The sequence below is a fragment of the Papio anubis genome, chromosome 18 (assembly GCF_008728515.1).
Source record: "Papio anubis isolate 15944 chromosome 18, Panubis1.0, whole genome shotgun sequence".
NCBI classification, from domain to species: Eukaryota; Metazoa; Chordata; class Mammalia; order Primates; family Cercopithecidae; genus Papio; species Papio anubis.
Window position 1 is genome coordinate 26,997,089 of NC_044993.1, and position 22,951 is coordinate 27,020,039.

At 36.5% G+C, this 22,951-nt stretch overlaps 1 long non-coding RNA gene across 1 annotated transcript in view; it reads left to right on the forward strand.

Moving 5' to 3' along the window:
* Positions 1-1,350: 1,350 nt before the first annotated feature.
* The window catches only part of LOC103880492, a 445,167-nt gene continuing 423,566 nt past the window's right edge, over positions 1,351-22,951 (forward strand). The window contains exons 1-2 of the long non-coding RNA XR_641568.4: positions 1,351-1,388; positions 4,045-4,205. This is a non-coding gene — a long non-coding RNA (uncharacterized LOC103880492). The remainder of the gene's footprint in view (positions 1,389-4,044; positions 4,206-22,951) is intronic.

Sequence of the window (22,951 nt, forward strand, 5' to 3'; positions counted from 1 at the left end):
ACCACTCCAAGAAGTATCCATGAATGCCCCATTATTGGGGTCATCTAAGAAGAACCAGACCCCAAACTTTAAATAATCCTGATTATCTTATTTGAAAATACTGGTGTAAGGACGGGAGGCTTAGGGATTATATTTCCAAACATTACATCATGATCAAATACCCAGCGCCTGTATTTCCAGTTAGTCTCGTGACTTTGTTTGATGCAAGACAATGAGATATTGCTGTGACCTCTTGGAAAGAACCATATTTCATTGAAATCCATCTAGTGTGATAGACTTAACACCACCGTGAGGAATACATTGGCAACGACTGAGTACTAACATTGTTTGTAGGCCATAGAAGGACAATACCTGTGCCCCAAAGACCTTTGGCTCTCTGACTGCAATTACCTGCTTCTAAATTTAATAGCAATCAGACAGACAGAAATTCCCAACATGCCAAATATTCAATTCAAAATAAAACTCAGGCTTTCTAAACCCTTTTTAAAATGTGGCATGTTATTCAGAATTAACAATTATAATGAGCGCCTACTATGCAGAAAGTGACCTCTTAGCTGCTTTCACACAGTCTGCCTGATTTAAATATTTCTAACAAGCTCTGTGATGGATCAGATCAAGCATTAGTGTCCCTGTTTTGCAGCTAAGAAAGCATGTATTGAGAAATATTAAATAACTTGTATAAATCATATCACTCAGGAGAAGCAGAGCCAGGATTTTAATTTAAGTTTACCTTACTCCACATCCAGTGTTTGTTTTCTTATAATAAACTACTCCCTTCTTTGCATGTATCTCCTCATGCCTCCACCCTGCACAAACTCTACACTAAGTTATACAAACGTTATTGAGAAGATGCAGTGGACTTGACTGTTTTTACTACAGTCATCCTCATTAAAGTTGTGAATCCTTAGATCAATGTAGAGAAGAAAAATGGTTTGACTTGCAGAATTACAGTTTGTTTTTGACATTCCGATACTGGAAACATATCTCCACCCTAAATCTCAGAATGAGTGCTTCATAGACTATCTTCAGTCTCCTTGTAATTCAAGCCTCACCTTAACCAGAATGACCCTCAAATTGTATTAAGCCATTAGACCCCCGGGCAGTGGTAGAACCAAAAGGAGAAGATTTTTGAAGTCTCCTTTTGGGGAATTGTTATTCAAATATTTACCTTCTCAGGAATTCTCAACATCTAAAGATCTATAACATTACCAATTAAGTTCTTCAAATATCACACAGCGGTAACAATTTCAGTTTTCTAGGAACCCAATTTAATTATCTGTCTTCTCTCTGCAGCACGTAATGTTGTATATCAAATATCTGAAGAAAAAAGATTTATGGACTGGGCGCAGTGGCTCATGCCTGTTATCCCAGCACTTTGGGACGCTGAGGTGAGGAGTTTGAGACCCATCTGGCCAACATGTGAAACCCCATCTCTACTAAAAATACAAAAACGATCCAGGAATGGTGGCATGTGCCTTCCCAGCTACTTGGGAGGCTGAGGTGGGAGAATCACTTGAACCAGGGAGGCAGAGGTTGCAATGAACTGAGATGGCACCACTGCACTCCAGCCTGGGTGACACAGTGAGACTCTATCTAAATAAATAAATAAATAAATAAATATTTATGGATCAGATAGAGCAGGTCATTGTTATTAATTCCGACTATGTATTTTAAAAGCGGACAGAAGAGATGTAAGAGATGTAATCCTAAGAAATCTCACAAGCTATAGTTCACATAATTTAAGCTGTATCCTGACAAATATAGCTAAAATTTTCTCTTTCCAACAAATATGGAAAGAGTGGTAACATAATATACCATTCTGACGTCTGTCTGCTTGGAAGATTTTTGTTTAATTTTTTTTTTGTTTGATCAGTTGTTTTTATTATTTTACATTATTCTTCTAAATAGATAATTTACGGACATAGTGCTTTTTCTTCTTCAAGTTTACATAGTACAAATTTACATACCATGCAATAATATTCTATCTGTATTTCTCAACAAGGAACAAATACAAGTATGGACAGGATCACCACACTCATTGCAGGATAATTAACATCCCTGAATTTCTCCTCTAGATGTCAGTGACATCCCCCATACCAGTCATTGTCACAACCCAATCTCTTTGCACATACAGTTTTTTAAACATTCCTTGGGTAAGGGATACTGCTCCCAGTTAAGAGCCACTGAACCAGATGTTGAAGAAAACCCCACAACATTTTAAGCAAAGGAACACGAAGATAGTATTTATATTAAGCTGGTACTGGATAAAACGCATGATTTTTTTGTTTCTCGTGAGAAGTCAAACTCATTGCCCATACACATATATAGTCCTGTTGAGTTAGTATAGCAAAAGAGAAGGAACAAATGTAAAAGTGTGCTACCTTTCATTAGTTATTTAGTGCTCTAGGCTTCCTATGATTGACCCAATCCTTTTAAGCGTATGAGCAAAAGACTTCAGGACGTAAAAGTCTTCTAACCAGTGGGACAGGCATGTTTTAATTATTCTTTAAATCGGAGATTTCATATATCTTTTCAATTCTCTCTGTCAATAAAGAGAGGTCAGAGAAGTTAAGGCAAAAGTAAACATGTAACATAATGAGGAAGACTATATTAAGGAGCTTATACCAACGCACTAACATTGAACGAAACTGTGAACTTAAGAAATGAGTTGCAGAGCCATGAGGAGTGCCAAGGACATAAAACTGGGAAAAGGATAGAAAGTTCCCAAACCGGCATAGGCAATAAAGAGAATCCATTAGTTAATATAAACTAATTTTCAGAGGTAGGTAGGGTTAGGATAGGGCTACCAGGACAAAGATGATTGGAATATTGGCAGCAAAAATAAAAAAAGAGATATGCACTACTGAAAAAGGTATTATGGGAAGGACTAGCACAGTAATTGGAAGATCGGGCTATGGGGAAATAAACCAAAGATGCTTTCAGATTAGAACTAGAATGAAAAAAAAAAAGCATCAAGAGGGCTGGAGGTTCTAAACAAATGCCCAAGCCAATACTGGATTTGAAAATCAGAGCCAGGGTCTTTAACTTGTATGTGTGTGGTCTACAGACCAGCAGCATCCATTTATCTAGGGGTCTGTTTGAAGTACAGGTCCCAGTCTACAACTGCTAAATTCACACTTTAACAAGATCCTGGGGTAATTTACATACACATTAATGTTTAAGAAACACAGAACTAAACAGTCTCTAATAACATTAGACAATCATATTATTCTATTGAGCATTTCCTCCCTCACTTAATCAGAACCACCTAGTTATCCAAGCAAAAACCATGGAATCACTACCAGCTCTCTCTTTCCACCTTTTATAACTATGCAGTCAGTAAATTCTATCCAGTATGAAATAGTGTTGTATGACCTGCCTCTATCACTTCAGTCCTGGTTCCTCTGTCATTACCTTGATTGACTTCTTTACTGTTTCATGACTGAACTCTTGCAATAGCATCCCAACTAGTCTCCCTGCCTCTCATGTCTCCTTTGATTGCTCTAAAACACAGATCACATCATTCCTCCATCTGCATAAAAACTTATATGGTCTCTATTAAATAAAGAATAGAGTGAAAACATCCTTATTACAGTATTGCAGTACACATGAACCTTTTAAATCATGCTTCATCTCTAAATATTCCTCTCTATACTACCCTTGCTGCAATGTCTTTCTCTTTCACAAGGAAGGGTCTTTGCACATGCTATTTTTTTTCATATGCTTGGTACTCTGCCCTAATTTGGGTTGCCCTAATGCAAATACCCCCAGATATGTTGATAGACTCTTAGATAAAGATAAATTTATTTTGGAGGTGATCTCAGTAAACAGGAATAAAGGAGATGGCAAAGTGAAACCGAAAATGGGAGGCAGAGTGAGGAGAACAAACAAAAACACACTCAAAAACAATGGATGGTGTATTTATGAGCTGGTTACTTCATTAGAGGATAGACATGTAGACATTTGTACCTTGACTCTCATTCCCCATTTTTGGAGAGCTGTAATGGAAAGCATTAATCTTCCTTACTTTTGGCTTGTTTCTAGGCATGGCTAAACAGCCTTCTACAGCTATAAGAAGAAAAAGCGCAGAGATGAGACCGTGTGGTGAATGCATCTTATGGACAATGGGCAACAGTACATGGATTGTACATCTCAGCTGATGAAACCAGGTGGGCCAAGACATTGCTGTGCAGGGCATCACAAAGGTATGCTGCATACTCTTAAAACACTGACAGATTCTTTTATCCTGTTCCCTCAGTATCCATGCTTAAAATTGTACCACTATAGTCATGATACTGTGGTATAATTACTGTGTTGATTTCCTTTCCCCAGTACAATGCTGTAGAGATGAAAACGATACATAAAGAATCAGATGATTTTGATGTTTAGTTTCTAACCAGATTGTAGCCTGGAAGAAAGACACACACTATTTGCGTTTCACAAAAGGAAGCTGTTACGGATTAAGTTTTGTACCCCCAAAATATATGTTGAAGTCCTAACCCCCAGTGCCTCAAAATGATTTTATTTGGAAAAAGAGTTATTGCAGAAGTAATTAGTTAAATTCAAGTGAGGTCATATTAGTAGGATGGACGTTTAATCCAAAACAACTGCCATCTTTAAAAGATGTGGGGAAGAGAGATCCAAAGGGGAAATGGCCATGTAAAGGCAGAGGCAGAGACTGGGTTTCTGCTGCCACAAGCCAAGTAATGTCTGGAGCTACCAGAAGCTGGAAAAGGTGAGAATACCTTCTCCTCAAAAAGCTCCTAGGAGAGCACAGCTGTGCCAACCTTTTGATTTTCGACTTTTCTTCTCTAGAACTGTGAGAAAATAAACCTCTCTTGTCTTAAGCTATCCATTTTGTGGTACATTTTCATGCAGCCCTAGGAAACAAATACAAAAATTACATGTTATAAAGTGTTCTTTAAAATCAGTAATGTTTATTAAATCATAAATATGCTATGGAATAGAAAAGGGCTAGGTCGAATTTCAGAACAGCTGGTCCCGTGTTTAGCCTTTTCATTTTACACATGAGGGGTTTGCAACTAAGAGAAATTAAGCAATTTATCTAAAAATGCACAACTAGTCAGTTGGAAAGCCCAAACTAAAACTGAGACTCTTGATGCTCAGTCCAAGGTAGCTTCTACTCCACCATAGGATTCATCTGCCTGCCATCCCTATCCAACTTCAGTCATATAGTCTCATCGTTTTCTGACAGGCTGATGAAGGTTGACCTAAACACCCACTGTTTGTGATTGTCACAGAATAGAATACCCCTTTTTCCTAGCAAAATGCTAGAGCACAGAATCTAAGCATATTTAGCGCAGTGGTTACCATGGTACCCGTGTAATTTAATTACCACTCTTTTGTGAATATTTTAAAATAAAGTTGTTAAAAGATCAAACAGCACATTCAACATTGTATGGCTATAGAAATGATAAGTAGCTTTTTAACTGAAAATGTTCTGTTCCTGTAGGGAGTTGATTATTTTTTATGAGTTAAAATTTAATTATAGCATTAGATATATGTGTGTTTCTTTAATATATTACTATGCTTCGAAAGTTAAATGTGTCAGAAACATTTTACCTTTTAATTTACAACTCTGACCAATCACTTTGCAAACCTCAGCTACCATTTTATCACCATATTTTATGTCTTTCTGATTGGAGAAAGCCCCATGTGCATACAATATTCAAGAACGTCTCAGAGAAAATAAAGAATTTCAAGGAGTTTTACCATTTGGCATTGGAGATTTATGAATGGATGACAGCATGCCAATCAAACCATTTATTTATATATAAACACTGATGTACCTATAAAGCACCAAATTCAATGCCAGGCAGTTGAGAAACAAATAGAAATAAGTAACTTTTAAAGTCTCACTACTCAAAGTGTGGTCCAGGGACCGGTAGCATCAGATATCAACATTACCTGGGAGCTTGCTAGAAATGCAGAGTCACAGACCCCGTTCCAGACCTGTGGAATCAGAATACATATTTTCACAAGATCTTCCTGGTGATCCCCTATGCACACTCAAATTTGAGAAGTCTCGTTCTAAGCAACTCACAGTTTAAGAATAAACAAAACCTGTACATAGTTGCAAATGAGTGTTGCACATGCTATAATGAGCTATGCAATGGGTAGTGTGATTGAAATTATAGACGTGGAAAGTGCTTAGAGTGCAGAAGAAAATGCATTTGACAGGGGCAGTGAGCAATATGCAATCTAATAAGTTGTGTTTGCCCGGGGTCTTGAATGATGAATGGTAGTTTGCCAAGAAGACAACAGGGTAGGAGACATCACAGATATTAAACAGCATAAATTGCAATTACAAAGGTAGCGAGGGATAAAGAAAAGATTATTCTAGGAACTGGAATTGGTTCAGATTGATCAGAGTATAGAGGTTATGGGGATCCTGGCAGAAGATCGAGCTCTTAGACAGGAGCTAAGTCATATAGTAATAAAGCATTTAGATGCTTAGTTAATATCAAACTAATAATTGTTTTAACTTAGAATATTGTAAATTTTATGGAACAAATTTATAAAGAAACTTGGCAATCATAAAACCTAGAGGAAATTTTCTTTGGCTTAAATACTTGCCATTTTGTATCGTGTTTAATTGTGTCTAAATTGCCTTTAATAGTAAGTATCTGTTAATGTTTTGCACATCTGGACTCTAAGCTCCATGAACTAAAGGAGTTTCTGCCTTCATTGCTTTATCCTTCATACTTAACTCAGTAATTGACACATCATAAGTGCTCAACAAATATTTGATATAAGTATCAAAAATTTCTTCACCTAAGGATTGACTACTAATTGGTAAAATTTGAATTTTATATATGCCATATAAATTTGACATGGATAAATAAGTTTTAATAAATGCAGAGTATCAGATAAATATATATTTATTAACAATAGTTAGTTCAGTTTCACTAGAATTTGGTGCCAGGAGATGCATAAAAGGACTTTGGTAGCCAGATTATGTCCTATGTGGATACAAAAGACTGTGCAGCCTTAGTCCAAAAAGTGCTTATATTGGTGGGAAGTTCATAAACCCATTATCCTTCCTTATTTCCATTATTTACACAGAGAACTGGGAGATGCCTTCAAGTATCTTCAGATGAATACAACCTGTCATGTCCTCCCTTGTGTGGTGGATATGAAAGTATACACTGTACTTGGCAAATCTAGAGTAAAAAACAAAAGCTTGGAGAATCTCTGAACTCTATGGCATTCACAAGTGATAGATATGCACATTCTAAAGATAAAGCCTCTCCTTGAGGTGGATTGCCTTCTCACCAGTGTCAGCCCTTATTAAAAACAACTATAATCCAAATTGGTCAAGACTGTCATGTCAGAGTAATGATGTTCTGTAAGTTTAAGTCTAATTCATGGCAATACATTGAGTCCAAGGCTCCAATTGCTTTCCAGTATTCTGGGAAAAAAAAAAAAAATTGGCACGTGTTCTTCCAAGCAATTTGGTCTCCTTTTTCTAAGTTGAATCAAAAGGACTTTACATCCAGATATGTCTGGGCTATGTATATGGCCACTCTTAACTAACCCGTTACTCCTCTATCAAAATATAAACACACAGCCATTTCCCAGGGCACGTTCTGGACCCAGGTGACCAAGGCTCCCCCTTAAAAATTTCTAGAATCACAGTGTTCCCAGTTTCTCCCTGGTGAACAAGAACCCAGAATCATTTTAACCTGATTTCGTTTGGATTGCTTCAGAACAAGACTCTACAAAAATTAACCTGATTGTAAGTAATATATTTGGATGTGATTTTATGGAATGCTGGTAGGTGCATAGCAAAATAAGACAGAAAATGGGGGAGTCTAAAGACTGGTGTGTGATCCAGCAAGTTATCACTCAAGGTAAGTAGAGCTGAACTCTACTGGGGGACTCTGATACAGAGTGTAGATACTGGCCTCACACTTACTGCACTTGACAGCTGAAGGAGTTGAGGAATTTACACAACTCTTGTCAGTCATTGCTTAATAGCTGCTCCTCGGTGGGGATAGTGCTACAACACTTCCATTCGGCCATGCACGTAGGAGAGCAGGCTCCCATAGCCAAAAGAAACCAGCCAGTAAGAAGTTGCAAATCCTAGTAGCTCTAAGTTGGTGACATGAAATAAAATGAGAATGTGACAATGGTGTATGGTCAGGTGCAAACTGTCTGATACAACTCCCAAATAACTCTTTCCTAAAACCTGAGCTTGTCTTCTCAATTTATTTATTTTTAAAAATTTGTAGTTGGTGTCTTGTTCTTGCTGATTACATCCAGGCTGTAATGCAGTGGAACAAGCATGACTTACTGCAGCCTCAACCTCCTGGACTCAAGCAATCCTCCCACCTCAGCCTCCTAAGTAGCTGGGACTACAGATGCACACCACAATGTCTGGCTATTGTTTTTAAAAAATTATTGGTAGAGATGGGGTTGGTCTCACTTTCTTGCCCACACTGGTCTTGAACTCCTGGGTGCAAGTTACTCTCCTGCTTCAGTCTCTCAAAGTGCTGGGATTAGGGGCATGACCTACTGAGTTTCGACCTCATTTTTGACATAAAATAAGCTATTATTCAATAATATTATTCTTTCCAGAAAGAAAGATATTTTCTTCAACAAATACATGTGTATACACACATACACGTATATATACACATATATTTGTTGAAGAAAATGTCTTTCTTCATATATATGTGTGTGTATATATGTATGTGTATATATATACATATATATGTATATACACACACATATATGTATATTCAGGAAAAAATTAAGCTTACTGACTTAATAAATACACCACTAAAAGTAAAACACCATTCACCTATTTCTACAAAGACAAGAAAAGTTATTTTTAAAAGATCACCTCTGTCTCTGCTTTTGACTTGATTCTGGCTGCAGTCTCTCACTAAAAATAGTAAACAAAATGAAATTAATTCCTGGTGGAATTCTCATATGTTAGAATCTCTGCTTCACATATTTCAGTAATTATTTGATTTTATTTGTGAAAGCGTCAAAGATAAGGAATGTCAATTATTTACTCTTCATCTAGGTTCTAACCAATGGAGAGTGGATGGCAGATGCCATATGGAGATTTATAAGTATTTAAGATTTATAATTATCCATTTAGAAGTATTAATTATTACTGGAAAATCTGTAATGAAGAATATGGTTTGTGCACGATGTAAACAAGGTACACCCTGCTTCCTCTTCTGTTTCTTCTTCACTCAATTTCTTCTTCCCCAAGGGAAGAAAATCACACCCACTGAGAAGTCCCACATAATTTGCAGCTAACGTTAGGTAGGAAGTCTAGCAAAGATAAAGGGCAGAAACCATGAGAACTAGCTTGCCTGCATATAGCATGGTAACTGGAAGCCTAAGAGAAGCCATCACATCTGTGCTCAAACGTTCTAAAAGAAGAAGCAGAGTTAGGAGTGCCTCATTTGAGTAGAGATCTGAAATCGATTTCCACGCTGGCACAGAAAATATGATTTGCAGATGTTTGGCTGTCACCTATCTATCCATGTATTTTGCCTTAGAGGGGAACAATTTAGAAAAAAAGAAATAAGCTAGCACTTCACAGAAGTGTAGGAGAAAAAAAAAAAATTTCTTCTTAAGAGTGCTCCTTGGCCGGACGCAGTGGCTCACGCTGGTAATCAAGCAGCTTGGGAGGCCGAGGCCAGCGAATCATGAGGTCAGGAGATTGAGACCATCCTGGCCAACATAGTGAAACCCTGTCTCTACTAAAAATACAAAAAAATTTAGCTGGGCATGGTGGCATGCGCCTGTAGTCCCAGCTCCTCAGGAGACTGAGGCAGAGGAATTGCTTGAACCCAGGAGGCAGAGGTTGCTGTGACCCGAGATTGCGCCACTGCACTCCAGCCTGGGCAACAGAGCGAGACTCTATCTTAAAAAAAAAAAAAAAGTGCCCCTTTGTATAGAGAGTGGTAAACACGAAAAGAAAAGAAGTGATTTTATAGATATACCGTAGAAAGTGTTCAGCTCTCTAGTGGAAAGAAGGTTAAGTGGACTGCCTTTAAAGTCTTCATATTCAATTTTGGTGAACTATGAAGGGTATCAGAGTTGTTGTCTCAATATGTGGACGTATCCTATCTTCACTGTATATTGGCCTTGAAACTTTGAGCAAATCCTTAATCTCTCTGACATTAGTTTGTTATTCAATCAAACAGATCCTTAAATCATTGCTATAGGGTTAATGACATTTAAACTGGGTTTCATTGAGCCCTAGGGTTTACTGGAAGCATGGCAGAATTCACTGAAGCAGTGAGTGCTAGACCAAATGATTGGGGCCCCAAGATTCCTGGTCTTTTTCCATGCAGAGTAACTCCACTTGACCTTGTTTTAGCATTAGGATCACAGACAAGATTTAAGAGCAACAGAATTTTATCACGAAATACTTTTCTCCTGAAGAATATTCAAAAAGCAATGAATTAGTGCATAAGAAAACTGCTCTATAAACTCTGTGTCATTATACAAGTGCTATTTTTATTTCTCAGCATTTGAAGATAGGGTGTCATGCATAACCCATTGTTGAAAATTAATGAAATTTTTAAATGCAGTAACACTATGAACTTATTTGAAATTCCTACCTTCTAGCATTTCCCATTCAATCATAAATACTTCCTTTAAAATGACTTTTTAATGTTCATGTACAACTTCCAGGGTTTAAAATGTTAATACAGTAAAGGTAAAATGGAAACAGAGGGCTTTCAATGTTTGTTTGTTTGTTTGCTTGTTTTTAATCAAAGCAAGTTATTTTAGTCTTTGACAGTGTATTTTAAATTTATTTAGAGAATACTGGAACACCAAATGTTAAAGTTGGTGGTATATTTAGAAATTATCTCATCTTTTCTTTAAATTTTTTATGATAAACAAAGATGAATACTCAGATTAGGAAGGTTAATTTATTTATTGTCTCACTTACTCAACAAAGATTTCTTTAGCCCTTATAATGTTTAACCCATACTATTGTGTACACAGAAACAAGATGATTACCAAAGAGTCTCATCTTGACAGTTAATAGTCTAGAGAGGAAATGCATACAGAAAACGATTGTATTACAAGACTCTGGAAGAGTTATAAAACATATGTGGGTTTCTGTGCTGTCACAAGGAAGGAACAAAAAAAAATGTGGAGAAGTCCTGGATAAAATTGTAAATTGCCTGAATAGCCAGTGATAGACAAACAAGTAATAAGACAGGATAAAATAAGGCCTCCTAACACTCTCTGTGGGAAATAAAAGCTGGGGAAACTGTTGATGGTCCCATATTTAGTCTCGGGGATATCTCTTTCCTAGTCCAGATATTTGAAACACTTTTTTTTCATTAAAGAAAAGTCCTTCTAAGATTCCAGCTCACATTTTTCTTCTGTAGAGCTACCCTCAGTACCTACTCTGCCTTCTATGGAGTGAGAAACAGTTTGCAAAGAAACCTCTTGACTTCCTTCTTCTCCAGAGGAAATACACACACCTCTTTATTTAAGATTTATTTTGTTATTTTTATTATTTTCCTTTTTCAGAATAGACAGACTCTAAAGCTTAGTCTTTATACTATGTTTCTAGATTAGCTTTCTTAGATTGTTCCACAAAGCCTGGCATATTCCAAATTTTTAATCACAAACAGTTCCCTCTTATCCATAGGGATATGTTCTTAGTCCCCCCAGTGAATGTCTGGAACTGTGGAATGTACCAAACCCTCTATATACTACCTTTTCTCCTATACATATATGCTATGATAAAGTTTAATTGGGCACAGTAAGATATTAGCAACAATACCTAGTAACAAAATAGAATAATTATAACAATATACTATAAAATCATATACATGTGATTCTCTCTGTTTCTCTCTCTCTCTCTCTCTCTCTCTCTCTCTCTCAAAATATCCTATTATAGCATACTTATCTATTTTCAGTCTGCAGTGGATCTTCAGTAACTAAAGCTGCAGATAAGGGCTGTTAGGTCTAAGAGAAAGCTCGCATCTCCTCTCACTTTTCAAAATTCTCTAGGTCTTACAGTATTCTTTCGCCTACATATTCTTGGCAGACATTTACAGGTAAAAAGAACTGAGTATTTGAAGCTCATAAATCTTCAGATGGGATATGTAGTTGGTTCCAATGGGATCTTCACAGTGGGGCTACCAGGGTAATCCTTAATGATTCATATTTCACAGGATCTCAAATTATGTGATTTTCATCTCAGTATCATCTTATGACTCATACAGCAAATCTATCCTTAAAAATCATTCCGGTTTTGAAAGGTGATGGTTCTAAAAGTGTCCAGAGGATCATGCAATAGCAAAAACATGTTTGTAGCTTATCAAGGCTGTTTGGGGTGCAAGAAATAGAAACTCATTCAAACTCGCTTAAGCACAAACCACTTCAGATCTGTATTCTTTACTATATGTAAACAGATTGTATCTCTTTTTCCAAAATCCCATCCTCATTTGAATAATATATTATCGGTCACATCATCAATCAAGGAGAGATACGAAATTTATTGTAAGAATATGGGGGAATTAAATAAGGCCATAAGACATGAAAGTCTCTCTTCTCTTATTCTGTCCTTCCCTTTCATCTTCTCTATATATAGACAGAGAGCTTGTAAAAGGTAAGGTGGAGAGTCAATGAACTTGATGATTATTCATTGTGCAAAAGCTTCTGGAGCTCTTATCAAACCAAATATTTTGCAAGACACAGAGTATACAATATAAAGTCACATATGGTGTTTGGATGATAGTCCAGTGAAAGAGTCAGATAAATAGAGAATTAACTGTAACACAGAATACTAAGCCCCTCAAGACATAAGTACAACGTGACAAGAAACAGAGAAGAGGAATAACAAAATCAAACTGAAGGAGATAGGGGATCTGAAATTTTATTGAGCAGCTGTTAGTTATAATTTTATTTTTGAGCATGCTAGGAGCACTCTAAACAGAAATATATCAGTGGTTTGGGATAAAGCATATTTGAGAGATTTTAGTACAATACAATACAGCTTTTGGTTTTATTTTGTTTTTGTTTTCAACTCAAAGATATATAGTGGTAATTGGGTTTTCAGTCATTGGGATGGCAAAAAAATAGAAGCTTCACATCTTTGGAAGATATAATTGGATGATTCATGCGTGTATGCATGCATGCAAACAAGTTTACAGTGAGACACTATTCATCCTCTATGTCATGACAAAAATTAAAAAGACTGTCCATACCAATTGTTAGTGAGGATATGGAAAATCATTCTTATGCACTAGTGAATGAGAACTGAAAGTAAAAGCAAAAGTACAGCAATTTTCGGAAACTGGCTATATACATATATGGTATATTTATATACAGATATCTATATAGTATATATAGATATAGATATTTATACACATAAAACAATTGAAAATATATGTTTAGATACATGTACACATATACATGTAAAAAAAAAAAAGTCATTTCATGCCTGAGTATATACCCAAAAGAAAGTAATACTTATAAGCACATTTTGTAATTGTACAAAATTATTTTTAGCAATGTTATATATAATAACCAAAAATGGAAAAAAAGGAATAGATAAATCAATTATTGTATATTTATAAAATAGAATCCACATAGTGATCTACATAGTGATGAAAGGGATGTACTACTGCTGCATATGACATCATGGAAGATATAATCTCAGGCATAATCTTGAAGGAAATAAAAGCTAGACATACAATTTTATTTATATGAATCCAGTCTAATATATGCATAAAATTATTCCACAGTGAATGTGGTCAGAAGTGATAACAATTTGGGAGCTGATTCACTGAGTGCAGTAAAGGAACAGCTTATTAGAGTGACAGAAATAGTATGTATTTTGTTCTGGGTGATGGTTACATGAGTGTAAAAACATGTAAATATTCAGTAAGTTGTACACTTAAGGTTTATCCAATTTTATATATGTAATACCTCAATTTTGTAAAAAGTCCACCATGTTTTTAGGGAGATTGATTAGTTCCTTCATCCAAGCATTTGAGCATTCAAAAATACTAAAAACAGTGCTAGTAACTAGGCTTATATAGAGAAAAGATATAATTGAGGGTTTCGTAGAAAAATTAATAGGGGTTGGAAAATATTATAATCAACAAAAATTCAATTTTCAAATACCATGTTTCAACACATGATGCCAATATGGTTTGCTTGTGTCCCCACCCAAGTCTCACCTTGAATTATAGTTCCCATAACCCCTATGTGTCATGGAGGGACCTGGTGGGAGGTAATTAAATCATGGAAGCAGCTAACCCTCATGCTGTTTTCATGATAGTGAGTGAGTTCTCATGGAATTTGATGGTTTTATAAGAGGCTTCTCCCCCTTTTGCTGAGCACTTCTCTTTGCTGCCTCCATTCTCCTTGCTTCCCCTTTTGCCATGATTTTAAGTTTTCTGAGGCCTCTCCAGCCATGCTAAACTATGAGTCAATTAAACCTCTTTCCTTTATAAAATACCCAGTCTCCGGTATGTCTTTATTTTCAGCATGAGAACGGACTAACACAGTAAGTTGGTACCACAGAGAGAGGGGTTCTTCTGTAAAGATACCTGAAAACGTGAAAGCTACTTTGAAACTGGGTAACAGGTAGAGGTCCAAACAGTTTAGAGGGCTCAGAACAAGATAGGAAAATGTGGGAAAGTTTGGAACTTTCTAGAGACTTGTTGAATGGCTTTGAACAAAATGCTGATGGTGATATGGACAATGAAGTCCAGGCTAAGGCGGTCTCAGATGAAGATGAGAAACTTCTTGGGAACTGGAGCAAAGGTCAGTCTTGTTATGCTTTACCAAAGAGACTGCCAGCATTTTGCCCCTGCCCTGGAGATCTGTGGAACTTTAACCTTGAGAGAGATGGGTTTGAATTGGAACTTATGTTTATAATGGAAGCAGAGCATAAAAGTTTGGAAAATTTGCAGCCTGACATGGGATACAGAAGAATAACCCATATTCTGAAGAAAAATTCAAGCATGCTGCAGAAATTTGCATGAGTAATGAGAAGCCAAATGTTAATTGCTAAGATAATGGGGAAAATGTCTCCAGGGCATGTCAGAGATCTTCACAGCAGCCTCTCCCATCACAGGACCGGAGGCATAGGAGGAAAAATGGTTTTGTGGGCTGGACCCATGGCCTTGCTGTTTTGTGCAGTCTTGGAACTTGGTGCCCTGTGTCCCAGCTGTGGCTAAAAGGGGCCACTGCTTCAGAAGATGTAAGCCCCAAGCCTTGGTGGCTTTCCTGTCGTATTGAGCTTGTTGGTGCACAGAAGTCAAGAATTGAGGCTGGAGAATTTCCAGATCCCAGAATGGTAGATTCACTGACAGCTTACATCATACGCCTGGAAAAGCTGCAGACACTCAATGCCAGTCATGAAGGCAGCCTGGAGAGGGGCTGTATCCTGCAAAGCCACAGGGGTAGAGCTTGCATCAGCAATACTTAGATGTGAGACATGGAGTCAAAGAATGTTATTTTGGAACTTTAAGGTTTAATGACTGCCCTATTGGATTTCAGACTTGCATGGGTCCTGTAGCCCCTTTGTTTTGGCCAATTTCTTTCATTTGAAATGGGTTTATGTATCCGCTGCTTGTACCTCCATTGTATCTAAGAAGTAATTAGCTTGCTTTTGATTTTACAGGGTCATAGGTGGAAGGGACTTGCCTTGTCTCAGATGAGACTTGGGACTTGGAATTTTGAGTTAATGCTGGAAGGAGTTAAGATTTTCGGAGACTGTTGGAAGAGCACAATTGTGTTTTGAAATTGAGGACATGAGATTTGGGAGGAGCCAGCGGTGGATTGATATGGTTCGGCTGTGTCCCCAACCAAATCTCATCTTGAATTGGTAATCCCCACAAGGTTTGGGAGGGACCCAGTGGAAGGTAATTGAATCATGGGGGCAGTTACCCTCATGCTGTTCTCATGATAGTGAGTGAGTTCTCATGAGATCTGATGGTTTTATAAGGGGCTTTTCCCCCTTTTTCTTGGCCCTTCTCCTTGCTGCCACCATGTGAAGAAGGATGTGTTTACTTCCCCTTCTGCCACGATTGTTAGTCTCCTGAGGCCTCCCCACCCATGCTTAACTGTGAGTCAATTAAACCTCTTTCCTTTGTAAATTGCCCAGTGTTGGGAATGTCTTTATTAGCAGCATGAGAACAGACTAATACAGATGCTGAACTTAATTCCAGTTTTCATTCAAAATACAAAAGTGCATTAACTGAGTGTCTCATGAGTTCTAGGCACCATATTGAGAGCTGAGAATTCATAGGTGGAAAAGTATGACCTGCTCCCTTACTTTAGGGAACTCCCTTTCACTTGTACCCTGTGGTGCTGTCAAAATGTCCACATTTTATCCCAATTTAATTAGGCACCAATGGCTCCAGCCTTATCTACCATGTTTAAATAGCTATAAAAGCAACATTATATTCCAAGCTCAATATTTACTGTCAGTTATTGTATTATGTTATTAATATATCTTCTCTTTTATCTGAGCATATATGTAGGCAACATTGAGTATTTAGAGCAGAAATACATGTTTAAGGCCAAAAAAAAAAAAAAAATAAGTCCATAAAACTAAAACTGGCTTGATGAACAAATCCAGAAAAATTCTACTGACATTACTGACATTAATAAATGTCTTTTTTACTGATTTGAAGAAATTATTTGAAATCTTTATGATAATATCTAAATTAATGAACCCAAATTCATAACTGAAATCTGAAAATAATTCAGCAAAAATTTGATAGCTCTATATCATTCTCTGAAGTGTGCATTTCAATTGTGCATTTGTAGAGATTTGTCTCTCCCTAAGGAAAAAGCTTTTTAAATAGTTGTAACATGTCTCTAAAAGATCTAGGTAATAAGAAAGAAATACTATCTACAAATTTCTTCCCATACTGTACTGCATGCCATAGACACGTAGAAGACTCCTAAGCTGTCAAGAACTGCCAAATGATAAAAGGGAAAATGATGAAAAGAAATGGAACCTTGGAGCTGACCTCCTAAAAGCCAAAATTTCTCCTGGGATTTCTTGATACAAAAGAGAGGCTTCAGTACTTCCCAGAGAACACCAGATCACATTAACTTATTCAAATATGAGGTCAGATCTCAGTGTTTAGGTTTAAAGCTGCCCATTTGTGCCTTGATAAGGGAAAAAAATTGACAAATCACACCTTTGAATAAATTCATTTTAATCCCTTTCTTCCTTTTGATGTAATAAAAATAGCCTTGTCATGTACCTACGATTGCATTTAATGGTTGTCATTTACAGAAATGGAAAAATGATATCTGAGTATAATGCCTTCAGATATGGCTAATAACATTTTTACATAGGGAGAAAAATACTTCTATTTTACATGAATAAGACCATTGCTTCATGATGACGATTATTGAAGATTCAGCAGCTTCTCTTATTATAGGGTAATGATAAGAACAGCTCCATCTCTTCTCTGTCATTTATGTTTAAAAAAATGGTAATTCAGGCAAATCTATATTCTTAATGTTTGCTATAACCCCATTAGTTTTCAGACAAATTATCGTCAAAAGTCTTGCCTAATTACTGCCACTTTACCTGATTTTAATCTCATATTTTAAATAATAAAGATGTCTCGATCTGTTATATTTTAAGATGACCTGGTAAATGCTGTTTTATTTTTTTTTCCATTAAGCATTTCTTAAGCACATAACTTGTCATTTCTCTACTAATTTGCTGTAACACTCGTTGATAAGTGGACATTAATTAATGTTAAATTACAATGGAATTTTTATGGAATTACAGGTGACATCCGCATCAGAACTAAATGAGTTCATCATGATTAAACTTATTACCATTTCTAATTAACCTTGAGTGCCCCTGGATGTTAACTGCACACCAGGCAAGTGTATATGCAGTCTGCAGCTTCTATTGAAAGCAAACTCTGAACATCATATGGCCATTAAGAGTTTAAGAAAGAATGTCACAGGCTACATTTGTACTCATTGGGTGTGCAAAGGATCAGAGAATGAAAACATCAACCATAATCTAGAGACTCTGGGCAGCAAAATTATTACTCTCAAAACAAAAGTCAGAAAGAAGCCTTCCAGAAATAGAATTCACTTTGAGTGTCATAAGCAAGCATAGAGAAGGTTTAGTTTATTCCCTATCATCAAATAAGACCTGTTCCTTACTGTTCTCACTCCCACTCCCAATAGCAAAGTTTTCTCTGATGAATATTGTGCAACCACAAGCTTTGTTTATCTTCTTCATGGCCTGAGAAGTGTCAAGGGCACAGAGAACTGATCTGATGTCCACATCTTTTTCGATTGACCTACTGAAGCAAATTCTAGTGTATAGCAGGAAGTGAAAGAGGTCCATTGCAGATGGCTTCTGACTCTTAAAGCACCATTTTCTCAACATGGAAAGGTGCTGCTCAGAGTATCTGCTGGAGGTTATGTAACTGAATGACAAATCCCGCTGCCATCTCTGTGGATTCACCACTATATTTGCTGCAAACCCAGTCAGTGACTGAGTATGACAGTGTAACTAGAGCAGGATCATTCCAGCACTATGTGAGACTCCTCTAAAAAAAACAAATACTGCTTTTTCTCACTTATAAATGGGAGCTAAATGAGGAGAATACATAGAAACATAGAGAGTAACAACAAACACTGAGGCCTATCAAAAAGTGGAGGGTGGGAGAAGGGAGAAGTTCAGGAAAAATAGCTAATGGGTACTAGGCTTAATACCTTGGTGATTAAATAATATGTTCAACAAACTGGAGAAGATCAGGAAAAATAACTAATGAGTACTAGGCTTAATACCTGGGTGATGAAATAATATGTTTAATAAACCCCCATGACACAAATTTATCTATGCAACAAACCTGCATATGTACCCATAAACTTACAATAAAAGTGAAATTTTTAAAAAGTAACTGGGTTTTGATGTTGCCAAGTCCCATGTTAAGCTGAACAATATAGTGTATGGAGGCATTTTAATAGTTGCTAGTAAAATCAAATTGATACTTGCCTGGTCACATTTATTTTTTAACCAATAAGTTTATTTTGAGGGACTTTTGCCTTCTTTTCTATCACATTTCCAAACCCTTTTCTATTTTGCCATTACTAGCCATTCATCCTGGAAACAGAGATTATTAATGCTTATTCATCAGAATCTACTTTTTGATAGGCCTCAGTGTCTGTTGTTACCCTCTATGTGTCTATGTATTCTCATTTAGCTCCCGCTTATAAGTGAGAAAAAGCAGTGTTTGGTTTTGTGTTCCTGTGTTAGTTTGCTGAGTAAAATGGTCTCCAGCTCCATCCATGTTCCTGCAAGAAACGTGATCTTGGGGTTTTTTATGGCTGCATAGTATTTGGTGGTATATGTGTACCACATTTTCTTTATCCAGTCTAACATTGATGAGCATTTAGGTTGATTCCATGTCTTTGTAATTGTGAATAGTGCTGCAATGAACATACAAGTTCATATATCTTTATGATAGAACTATTTATATTCCTTTGGATATATATACTCAGTAATGGGTTGATGGTTTGAATGGCATTTCTGTTTTTAGGTCTTTCAGGAATTGCCATACTGTTTTCCACAATGAAAACCTAGTTCTTAATAAGTTGTTAACTTAGTTTGAGGTCAAATCTATCATATCTGAGTTATATCCATATGTTCACCAAAAACCAGTATATTTTATACATATCTTCTGTGTATCCAATATTATTAAAATTCAGGGACTCCATAAATTGAGGAATTCAAATATTTAGAAGAATGGACATTTTAATTAAAATTGGAAGACACTTACCTTATGAGGTATTGAATGTGGAGAATTTTATTGCTATCACATACATTTTTGTATTACAGTGCTCAATACCTCACAGGCAAGATAGGTGCTACCTTGAAGCCTTCATTTTCTTGGGTAAAATTACCTTTAGGATTATGTAAAACTCTTGAATTTAGATAATCCTATCCTATACTAACTTTACCTTGCAACTCTTTCAATGTTGAACTCCACTTTTTTCAGTTTCCCAATGTGGTGGATAGCACACACCATCCCTTGTTTTGTGAAGCTGGCTTTACCACTAGGACCCAACTTTGAGATGTTTTGATCTCAAACACTGCATTTCAGAGCAATCACACACACCTAACACCTGGTACATAATATTGACCCTCTCTGTCCCATTACCCTATTAAATATAGATTTTATTTCATTGCTAAAGCCCTCTGCCCTAGTATCCTGAAAAATATATCTATGGATAACATATCCTACCATGTTAGTTAGTAAATAAAAAATGGAATGCCCTAACTCTTCTATAAAAAGAAAAAATAGAAATGTATTATAAAGTAATTTTAAAATTTAGAGATAATCGTGACTATACAAAAACAGAATGAAGTAACCCCATGCTTATTTTCTATTTATTTATTTATGTATTTATTTTGAGACGGAGTCTCACTCTGTCGCCCAGGCTGGAGTGCAATGGGGCGATCTCGGCTCACTGCACGCTCCGCCTCCCGGGTTCACGCCATTCTTCTGCCTCAGCCTCTGGAGTAGCTGGGACTACAGGCACCCGCCACAATGCCTGGCTAATTTTTTTGTATTTTTAGTGGGGACGGGGTTTCACCGTGTTAGCCAGGATGGTCTCGATCTCCTGACCTCGCGATCCACCCTCCTCAGCCTCCCAAAGTGCACCTGGTGCTTATTTCTAAACACAGAAATATCATGAGTATATCAGCTATAAAGACAGACTGATATAGTTGTGTTGGTGACTGAAATACGACAAGCAGCACTGCTACTAAAAAAAAGAAAGATGATATTCTGAAGTACTGAATAACCTCCTAGATTAAAACACAACAAAGTAAATATCTCCTCAATGAGCACAGTAATCTTCCTCCAAAATTTAGTGCATATTAAACCCATGCAAACGTCCTTTTGTTTACATGAAAAGAGAGTTACATTACAGACCCAGATCATTTAAAATATTTTCTCTTCAAATGGGTGTTTGGAAAGATATTCCCTAGTTGTGATGAATATGGGAAAATTCCTTCTTTGAATAAAGCTGCCCCACTGTTTGTTTGTTTGTTTGTTTACTTATTTATTTTCAGCCAGAGTCTCACTCTGTTGCCCAGGCTGCAGTGCAGTGGCAAAATTTTGGCTCACTGCAAGCTCCATCTCTCAGGTTCAAGCAATTCTTCTGTCTCAGCCTCTTGAGTAGCTGGAATTACAAGAGCAGGCCACCATACGCGGCCTTTTTTTTTTTTTTTTTTTTTTTTTTTTTTGTAGAGACCATTTTGGCCAGGCTGATCTCGAACTCCTCACCTCATGTGATCCACCAGCCTTGGTCTCCCAAAGTGCTGGGATTATAGGCATGAGCCAGTGCTCCCGGTCAGCTGCCTCACAACTTAAATGAAGGTTGAGGGCCACATCATTGTGCAATGAAAAATATCCTCATATGTTTCTGAACAAACTTTCCAGTAAACAGGACTCCTTCTGTTAAAAATTGTTAACTTTCATTTAGCCCTAGTTCTTAAGCCAGGGTCAAATCCCTAGCCTTCTTTGAGAAAACATAAGGTCAACTAGGCATAATATATATTTTGGCTAGATGAATGGCTTATTCTTAATTGATTATTTCTATCATTAAAAATAATACATTACAAATATTCTAAGAAAAATACAGAATTATACAGACCAGGTGTATTTCCAGCTTGCCAAATACTATTTAGACATATTTCATCAATTCAGCTTATAGTAAAGCCCCTTTCCCTCCTCTTCATCACTTACTACTTCTTTCTTCACTTCTTTCTTTCATTCCTCAGAGGTAAGGGCCTGGAAACATCCCATTTGGTTTTCTGCACTAATCTCACCCTGACAGAATTTCCTAATAGCTATTTCAACAAACCAATCATATGCATTGGGACACTTTTGCAATTGCAAAAAAGACAAAGCCTTACTCTGAAAGGCTTCAGGTAGACCATGAGCAATGACTCCTTTCTCTCAGCCACTGTCTTTCTGCTCATAATCGTTTATGTGCAGACTTATTTTTATGTCAATCCCTTGATTGGATTATCATTTAATTTCATACCATGGGGTCACAAGGGCACAAGGAACCTTTAGCCATAGTCTTCTTTTGTAATAGAGTCTGTACCCTTTCAGACTGCTGAAATAGGATAAAAGGATTTGTTTTTCATCATAGGACAAATTAAATTTTAATTGCCTGTTAAAACACAAATGTCACAAGCAAATCTTAAAGGCAGGGTTGCAGTCCTCTCATATATCATGTTTTAGTCCCATTTGCATGCAAATTAATTCTTTTCTTCACTTTAAACATGTATTTTCACAGAATATGTTAAAGTTTTATTTCAAAACATTATGCAGTGATGCAACCTTAATATAAACACAAATATACACATATATATGCAGAGAAGACAAATTTCCTATTTTAAAAGCAAATCATTTTCTATATTTATATTGAGTATAATGTATCAGGTAATCTTCCCAGGTAAATATGGTCCTATTAAATAGAAGAGTTTGTAAAATATTATACTGTACACTAATTAGAGTTTATGCATTTTTTGGTCTTAAGGTATTACCTTATTTTATAATACATTAATATGCTTCTGATGAACCTCATCTCTCCTACACTTCTATTACATTGTCTTTTTTCTGAAAATGACAAGGTTTTCTTGGCGACAAGTTATGTACTGCTAGGGAAACAAGACTTGAGAGTGAAAAGTAAAAGATATATTCTTAAAATCCTACCAGTGCTGATGTGAACATAATTATTTAGTTTCATTCAATTATCATTCAAATATGGCATGTAATTGTGAAACTTATGGAACTATGAAAGTGGATATTTATAATGATGCAGGCTTAATTTCATTAATTTAATGCATAAAGCACATATTACACAGAGACAGACGTCAAATTAAAAACTCTCAGACTCTAATTAGCTT